The 9924-nt window shown below is 36.6% G+C and overlaps 1 protein-coding gene across 1 annotated transcript in view; it reads right to left on the minus strand.

Annotated features, from left to right (window-relative positions):
• The window catches only part of LOC126382124 (uncharacterized), a 32052-nt gene extending 23586 nt beyond the window's left edge, over positions 1 to 8466 (minus strand). Inside the window, exon 1 of the mRNA XM_050031877.1 lies at positions 8365 to 8466. The gene's annotated coding sequence lies outside the window, so the exon portion shown is untranslated. The remainder of the gene's footprint in view (positions 1 to 8364) is intronic.
• Positions 8467 to 9924: the final 1458 nt, after the last annotated feature.

Below are 9924 nucleotides of genomic sequence, written 5' to 3' on the forward strand. Positions count from 1 at the left end.
TAAGTAGGTAAAAAAATAGTAATGGGACTAACGGTTTAATGTACCTTTCAAAGTATGGAATCATCTTACTTTCATACTATTTAGAGAGATGCCTATGGTGGTTGCCTTTCTGTTGTGACTTAGAAATTACTACGACGCGCTTACAGGATGCGTTGCGACGTCGTGGCACTCATAACGGAGTTCCGACGACGCAACGGAACACCGTATCATGTGGCATAATCTCAATTATCAATCGACATGTTGAAATTGTCGAAGGCGGACAAGTAGTGGGCAGTTTTTGCTTCTCTAACGGTATTTTTGAAGAACTAAACATCTATCGGATTAGAAGTTAATTAGATGTGAAGAAAAAATGGCATAAGCAATTATGTGCTTCCGGCTATCTCGCGCCCGCTATGCTGAGTTGCTGTTTGTCAGGTTGGCTGTTAGGGTTACCAACATACAAAACGAGAAATACAACTAAAAATTGCATAAAAATGAAAATAAATGAACGCTTTTTAAATAAAAAGCTCGCATTCAAAAAACAACATGAACTACATAACAAACACAAAAAACTCATTACAAAAACACTCAGAAACTAAAAAACAGGAAATAATTTTACATTTACATAATAAAATATGATACGACAGAACACTAACCTAAACTAAGTAAGCACTTTTCGTCACATTGCTCCAATAAGCCTATATTTATACATAGGTGTCATCCAATAATTGTACCTAACATGCAGCAGCTTGAAAGTGTACGAAAAAAGGATTCTCAACGTGAAGAACCATGAAGTTTAGTGACTAACCGTGAAAAAGCTTAAAAATAATAAAGCCTATGTATAAACCGTAAAATAATAGATTTACTATTTATTCTCCATTAATAAAATCTTTTACTGTCTCCAAACGACTGAATATGTATTGTATTTAATTCTCATGCCTTTGCACGTTCAGTTTATGAATAATATTTTATTGTAGACAATAAAAAATAAACTTTAATATATTCGACAGCCCTACGTGCGTCATTTAAATACTTTACGGAGTGCAGAGGAGGTTCTATAACTCTGCAGTAGTATTTCTTGTTGTCGCGGCATTTATGCTTGTAGACCGTGGCATGTTTTATATAACGTCTGGAAGTAAAATATAGATACGTGCTATGGCCAATTTACTATGTGTGAATGTCCTTAGAACATACACTACGAATCTGTGAGCTACGTATTTTCTTCATCTACAGTCGCCTTCCTTTTTTATGTGTGTTTATCTTGACTTGAGAAAGAGAGAAAGAAAGAAAGAAAAAATATTTATTCGACATACTTATTGTTATTAACTGCTTGGCTGGACAATAAATGGGGATCGCTAAGGGCTGAGGGGGGTACACAATTTATTTTTTTTTCTTTTTTTTTGTGTGTCGTAGATTTTACCTCATCATCATCAGCCGTATGACGCCCACTGCTGGGCATAGGCCTCCCCCAAGGATCTCCACGACGATCGGTCCTGCGCTGCCCGCATCCAGCGGCTTCCCGCGACCTTCACCAGATCGTCGGTCCACCTTGTAGCGGGCCTACCCACTGAGCGTCGTCCGACACGTGGTCGCCACTCCAGAACCTTTCCGCCCCATCGGCCATCGGTCGGTTTATGTCCAACGACCATGTCGCACCCACTCCAGTTCAGGTTGGGAACGTTACACTCGAAGTTGTAGACCAGTACATTTACCTAGGACAAATAATCCAGTTAGGTAAGTCCAACTTCGAGAAAGAGATCTCTCGTCGGATCCAACTCGGATGGGCAGCGTTCGGGAAGCTGCGGAATATCTTCTCGTCCAGAATACCTCAGTGTCTCAAGACGAAAGTCTTTGACCAGTGCGTGTTGCCAGTGATGACCTACGGCAGTGAGACGTGGCCGCTTACTATGGGTCTCGTGAGGAGGCTCGGTGTCGCTCAGCGGGCAATGGAGAGAGCTATGCTCGGTATTTCCCTGCTGGATCGAATCAGAAATGAGGAGATCCGCAGGAGAACTAAAGCCACCGACATAGCTCGGAGAATTGCAAAGCTGAAGTGGCAGTGGGCAGGACACATAGCGAGGAGATTTTACCTAAATAAACTTTATTATTATTATTATTATTAAAAAATCATAGGCGTTTAGCTGCTTATTCCATGTTTTAAAACAGATAGAGAATTTGTGTTATTTTGTACACGATCTAGACTATATGGACAGTGGGCTGATCAGCTATGCCATACTTGTACTATATCATTCATCATATTCTATCTATTTTTAGTAACGAAAGCTATAACTCAAAATACTTAATGGTGTATCAAAGCAGATTGACTTATATCATTGCTCGTTCACGAAATTCACAGAAGTCACTATTAGATATCTAAGTTATTGTTAAAGAAAAGAAATTGTTTTTATTATGTTATATATTTGTGGTACACAGATTTCTAAGTTTATTATAGAAGTAAGTATATTGTTTACATATTATGTAGCAATTGGCATGTACCTGTAATGGCTATGTGTAATAAATAAATAAATAATTATAACTTTTCGCCATCAAAAAAAAAAAACTTAATTTTCTGTATACACACAAAAAGAAAAGGTGCAGGTCGTGTCGTATCAGGAGGTGAAGAATTTGGCGGGAAGAAGAAAGGAATGGTGATTACTCCACCGATAAGAGCGCAGCTCTTAAATAAAGGGAGAGACTAAACATAAACACACACACAACAACCCATTTTTATGAAAACCCCATGGAATACTGCGTCTTGGCATTGGCCCCGATTCCTGCAGACACCGCCTAATTTTATTTTAAGTTATATCCGTCATTTTCATATCCGTCGAAAATGAAAGGGACGGATGATTCACAGCTCTTAATTTTAGGAAGAATGAGTAAATGAATGAATAACCCGGGCGAATCAAAAGGTACGTTGCTGGTATGCAATCCGTTTGACCTGCTGTCTACTTACTATGTCGGGTTATTGACGGATGTAAAATTTTTAGACGGTTGGTTTAGATTTGTGCTTAAAATTGACGTGTGTTCCATAAATTTTATGCTTGTCGATTACCCGTCCCTTTCCTTTTCGGCGGATAAGAAAATGACAGATATAACTTAAAATAAAATTAGATGGTATTTACAGGAATTAGCACCATTATGTTCCTTATGAATGTAAAAGATAAAAGTGCCTTTCTGTTACAGCAACGTGATAGGTGGTGAGCTATATCGCCGTCTATAATGGTCGAGCCAATCGTGTAAATTAAGACAAGTAAAAAAATACAATAAATCTTACTTTAAAGGCGTGAGTTCATTATACTGCCTTCACACACACATAACTCACACACCCACCTAGGAGTACTCAAAATAGAAGCTTCACTAATTAACTTAGCCGCAATTAAAAGGCGATCACTTCTAAAGATAGATTATAGGTAGTTGTAGCTAAGTAGGTATACGTGTGGTATGCTATGGTAGGAGCACTGACTTGCAAGACTTGTCTTGAAAAATCTAGATTTGTCCAGACATATAAGGGTATCTGATAAAAATATACAATGTAAATTATTTACCTATGTATTTGAATACCAATGAAGAAGAAAAGGACAAATATTGAGAGTTATTGAGGACAGAAGAGGCAAGATGATTAGACGCTTAATAAGACATGACGAATTTATTAAAAATATAGAAAGGAAGATCAAAGGAAAGAGAGGAAGGGGAAGACCAAGAAGCTTACATGGAACAGGCTAAATAGAAGGCGAATGTGTCTTATAAGGAAGTCAAAAAGTTGGCCTTTGATAGACAAGAATGAAGAATGCTACACCGACAAGAGTGTGGCTCTCTCAAATTACCGGGTGAGAGCCTTCAGCGCTCCCCATTTGTCCGGCCAAGTAGTTAATGCCATCTGCGGCAAAAAGCTCTCTCAAATTAATGATGATAATTTAATTTGGTTAGGAAATTACAGGCTGATCACTTGATTGACCGAAAGTAAGATGATCTGTGCATCGGAAGGTGCGTTAATCCGCTGGTCCCGGTAATTATTTAGTACTGATGTTGTAAGCAGTTGTTACATGAGCCATGTCAGGGGCCTTTGGCGGCTCACTAATAACCCTGACACCAGGGTTGATGAGATTGGTAATCCACTTCACAATCTACATGATAAAAGTAGAATCGTGAGACAACTTATTTGAGCCATCCAACTCCTTTACAAGTTCGAAATAATGTTTACCTCCGCACTGAAGTAATCTATTTTCTCAATCAATTCGTGCTAGTGGTAAAAACTTCGGTAAAAACTGTCATTATGCGACACTACAATTGGGAATTCGATGAAAAATACGTTTTAAAAAAAGATCATGGACCGGACGACGAGAAGCGAGATGTCGTCGAGTCGAGAATGGAAAAGTAAACATTCAGAACAGATTCTTTCGATAAAAAATATTGTAAAAAGTTTTATTAAGATGAGACGTGAGTGCGTGAGTGGTGATAATATGAAACGAAATGTTAAGGTAGAGCAGCAAATATATATGAACAGAGTGACAGGTTCTTATAAACGTCTTCCACTTTTAATGAGCGCTTTCCAAGCTACGTTCACCAAAAACATTATAAATATTTTATCATTACTTTGCATCATTAAATACATCATTTTTCCAGAATAGAATGGCAGAATCATTTTTTTGCTTGATACTTTATCACGTTATGTATATAATTATGCTACCTATTCTCTTTATTTTGATCAGAATAATATGGGGTAAAAGATGTTATTGCGCCTAGATGTAATACAGAGGGTCATCATTTATACCCAAAAACGAAGATAAAAGATGCATATGTTTGTTATCCATGAAATTAGAAGGTTAAACGAAGAAAAATCTGTACAGCGCCATCTATATTGTTTTTGAGGAAAGTCCGTCATTATTACCGTTATCTAATGTATTATATTAGCTCATGCTAATATAATACCCAATATTATAATAATTATTTATTACACGAACTTTTAAATTTCGGGTTTATCTGCACCGGGTCCGTCTGCATCCGCTATAGGGCATAGTAGATTATGTTTACACTCCTATGTTGAATATTTATATTCGCAATACATTTACTAGTGCTAAATACTTTCCACGCTTGTGCTAACTATACTTCTTCAGTACGGCTGTCATGGGTATAAAGTCAAGCCATATAATATTATGGCAAACCGTTTGTTAGTTGACACACTGGTTGTATACTCGTAATGAACTTGAATATTCTTCAGCTAACATAAACAGTTAACAATCACACTTCACATATTTCTATGTAGTTTCAAATTAAAGGGGCGATGAACTTATGTTTTTAAGTTGCCAGTAAGTATAGTGGTAGAAAAGTTGTTTTATTAGTATTGGGTTTGATCCCTGAGTCTTAGAAAAAACAAGTAACGACTTAGTTACAATCTAGGCATTTTTTTGACGTGAGATTTGCCGCGGATGGCATTAACTACTTGGCGGAACAAATGGAGAGCGCTGAGGGCTCTCACATGGTACAACATTTGACACAACAGGCCTGAGGGTGCCTAGTTGTCGCGAACCTCAACTCAGGGGGTCGTCTGAGAGGAAAAATATTTGAAAGAATTAATCGACCGTAGTGGGTCGATAGCGATAAGCTCTGAATGAGGTAAGCTCTGAATGAGGGAAACCAAACTTATCTTAACCTGTGTTTAAATGCTATAAACGCATGTTAAACGCAGGAGACCCTTGTTAATTTGTAAACTAATTTTGAACTAAATTCGAAACTAGGTCAGAATGGGTTGCGGAATTGTACGACACAACTATTTAATTAAACATTTACATCTGACATTTTGTGCTTCTAACAATGGACTGGAATTGTTGAAGTCGGTGATTGATTATAATCCACACGAGAGAAGAGAAGAAGACCATGTGCCCGATGATGATGATGCTGTCTCTGTCAGTAATGATAATCATGATATTATATAAGTCCTGAATATAACTAAATAAAAATCAACACATGAGCAGTATGGTGAAGTATGCCCTATACCCCCTCCGGTTGATTAAGTGGAGGCCTTCGGAAGAATCCTTGGGCCTCAGCCAACTTGCAAACAATATGACAAGTCACCTCATTTTTATCACTGTCACTGTCGATTACCATAATCGTTTGCACCTAGGTTCACCCCCTAATGTGTTTTCAATATTATCTACCATTTAAAAGTGGCGTAGCGTTTAAAATATCATATAACGTTAATAAACCTTGCACCAAGCAGTGGGACGGGTTATGAGACTGTCATTCTAACACCGAAATTATACAATTTATATTATGCACCGTTCATTTAAATTGTATCATAATAACGATGCATAAAACCGCCTGAAACATTAAGAGTTTTAACGAGAACATTATGAAGAACCATAAAAAATGTATAACGCCATAGGAGAAAAAAAACATTGCAATTTTCTCCTTCACATGTTGGACAGAGCGCATCGTAAAACTGGTTTTATAGCTGTACCTATGGCGAGTACTTTTAAAACACAGAATAAACATCACAGACACTTCTGCCCATACACATAAATACTCAGACATACGTGGACTCACGCCATTAATGTCTACCAGGATAGACGAGAGGATAAGAAAGGTACCTAAGCAAGTATTAGAACTGTTTTTGGTGTAGCTATCCTAAGATCGATATGATGAACTGTTTAGATAGACCAGGGGCCTAAGCCAAACAATTAGCACAAAGTCAGTCACAGTGATAAAAATGTATGGCATTGACATGTCATCTTACTTCAATCCCATACATTTTTATCACTGTAACTATTACCGTTGATTATTATAATCGTTTGCAACTTGGCTGAGGCCCTTAGGAGTAAGCCAAGTTGGGGGTTTACGAAAAACGACAGTTACAGTCATAAAAATAATGTATGGGATTGACATGTCACCTTATGTCATACATTTTTATCACTGTCACTTGCTTTTCGAAATCGTTTACTACTTAGCTATCCCCGCAGAACTATTACACTTTTATACTTGTTCTGTGTTTTATTTATTTATGTGTTCGTGGTATTTCTGTTATTTTTTGGAATTGTCTTTTATCTTCAGTAAAGTGTTTTGTATTTTATTGTATCAGCCTACGTTAAGGCGGTAACTGTAGAGTTTAGACAGCATTAGACTATACGTAGCCTTTTTCAATGGGTTGAAAACCATTATGGAATATTTTAAGATTTTTTTATTATCTCTCCGGTTACCCCCGTTGATTGAGGGGAGGTATGGGCCAGCAGTGGCACTTATACTGGCTCTTTATGTTATGATTATCATCCTTTACAATGTATAGGCATGGAACTTTAAACTAAACTTACGTAGTAAGTATTAGGAGTCTAATCATAGAGTAATGAATAATACGAGTACTACGCCTATATTATTCGTTGTCGGTACAGATGGTTCACGCCGCGACTTGTGCTGAGTGAGGCCCTTTCATCTCAGGACGTCCACCACCACCTTATGATCATTTCGACAAACATCCGTCTTGCTTTTTTGTAATTGTTTTAGTGGAAATTTGATATGATGTTGTTGTCTGTTTTTTGTGTGTGGCGCCCTTTTATAATAAACTATTTCTATTCTATTATATTACCTGGAACTAAAGATTTGAAGGGTCATTTCAACTTGTTTTCTGTATTATATGCTAAAAGTTTGAACGTTTGTTATAAATCATATTTTTTCTATTTAAGACTGATTTCAGTATTACTATGAGATATAAAACTGATGGTTTAAGGAACTGAGTTTACTAAAAAATGAAAATAAATATTTTAGAATAGAAATAGAATAGAATAGAAATTGTTTATTATAAAAGGACGCCACACACAAAGACAAGACAATAACATCACTTATTTTTTTTACAAAACAATTACAAAAAGCATAGAAGGATGTTCATTACAATGATCATAAGGTGGTGGTGGACGTCCTGAGATAAAAGGGCCTCACTCAGCACAAGTCGCGGCGTGAACCACGACGCTGGTTTTTTACATTTTTATATTAATAAATTGCTCCAAACCCATCCGGTTGATTGAGGGGAGGCCTGTGCCCAGCAGTGGGACGTATGTATAGGCTGTTTATGTTAATTAATATTTTGAGTAAAATAAAAAGTTATTTTTAGACACGAGTGAGCTTTTGTCATAAAAATAGTTTTCAACCTTGAAATGTAAAATTTTGGCATTATTCATTTTCAGTCACTAAGGAATAAATAAATCACATTGATTTGAATCACATATCAATAATTAGGTATTTAATAAGTATTTTTTTATTAAGCCTTATAACTTAGTTAAGTACTTAACCCATAATTACGTATAAGTAAAGTAATATTTTTTATTAAAAAAAAAATAGTTGAAAAAATAAATTATTAATAAATAATTATTGAAAATAATATGTCGGTGCACTCACCGCTTACACAGAACACCGGCCACTATAATAACACTGAGCTGCGAGGGCGCCGGGCGCGAGTATGCGGTGCGCACGCGAAGAGCAATGACTCGGACGCTCGCACTTGACCTTGCGAGGCGAGTAGACGCGAATCAGCCTCCCTACTCGTTATATACTAGCTTTTTCACTGATACACATTGACAGGAAGATTGACAAGCAACTGTACAAGTCACAATATGTATGCATCAAGTAGGTTATTAGGCTTCACTGGCAAAAGATTGCACGGTAAGAGGTAAACTTACCTCCATATTCGTTTTGTTGTAGCTTTTTCACTAATACACATTGACAGAAAGATTGGCAAGCAATTTGATGTCTATTACCTACTTATTTAGATTGCAATTTGGTTTACCTGCAAAGCAATCCACGAGTAGAGACGAATAAGCCCTACTTGTTATATTCTAGCTTTTTGACTGCCATACCCTGACAGAAATATTGGCAAGCAATTGCACATCAAGTAATTTAGCTGTTATTTGGTTTACTTATAGAAAAAACTTACAAATAGTCGTCAATCTCCTACTAAAAGCTAATAGCTGGGAAAACTGGCATTCCTTTGAATCCTTTTGGACTAGATAAGCTCATATTATATCTTCTCCCGTGTGGGTTGGTATGTATAACATACGTTTTCAGGAATTTTGAGAAGGTATTGGTTTCAAAGTTTGGAGTTTTGGGCGGAAGGCAAGAGCAAAACTACTGCCCTATTTTTCCCTAAAAAGTAGCAAGAAGAATGCTATACCAACACACCGACAAGAACGTGGCTCTTAAATTTACGATGACGATAGTTTCGAAGCAGTAAATAAATATACTATCTTTTTAAAGACATATATATTTACGCCTGAGACGGAAAGATGGATGCTTTTTAGTTGCTATTCACTGGTTACAAATTTGGATAAGTACTCCATATTATGAAAATCTAAGACAAGCCAACCAGCAAGCACATGACAACCATAGACTTAGAATTTTCACGCTTATACGGAGGTAACAATACATAATAGGTACCTTATCTTTATCATTCGAATTTTTCGTGGAAAGAGTAAACTTAATCACTGACTGTAGATGACGCCCACAGTTTATGCTGGAATAACAAAATAAATGAGAGAGACTCAGAGAACAGGACTTTATCGATCTTAATATTATAGGCACAAGCGCTACTTGGTTTGTAACAAGCTTATTTTAGCCACACACGGTTGGAAAAAACGAGGAACAACATAGAGGAATTTATTAGTTTAATACAGTAGTGCTTTCTACTAACTAGAATGAAGATCTTTAAAGTTGTCAGGTGGATGCAAATAAGTTATTCTACATGTTTTATTTAGCAACTTTTTGTTAGTAACTGTCGACGGGATTGGACAGATAGCTGACGTGAAACATTTCACTTAGTGAGCCTCCTAATAAGTATATTTTTTTTTTATAGAAATCTACATACGGCTGTTAAGGTTGACAAACAAAACGTTGTGTTCAAAGGTGTTAAATATTTTTTTTATCTTTTAGGCTAAATTTAATAGTCTTCTGTATCTCTCGTAT

This window comes from Pectinophora gossypiella, chromosome 3 (assembly GCF_024362695.1).
Source record: "Pectinophora gossypiella chromosome 3, ilPecGoss1.1, whole genome shotgun sequence".
In the NCBI taxonomy this organism is placed as follows: Eukaryota; Metazoa; Arthropoda; class Insecta; order Lepidoptera; family Gelechiidae; genus Pectinophora; species Pectinophora gossypiella.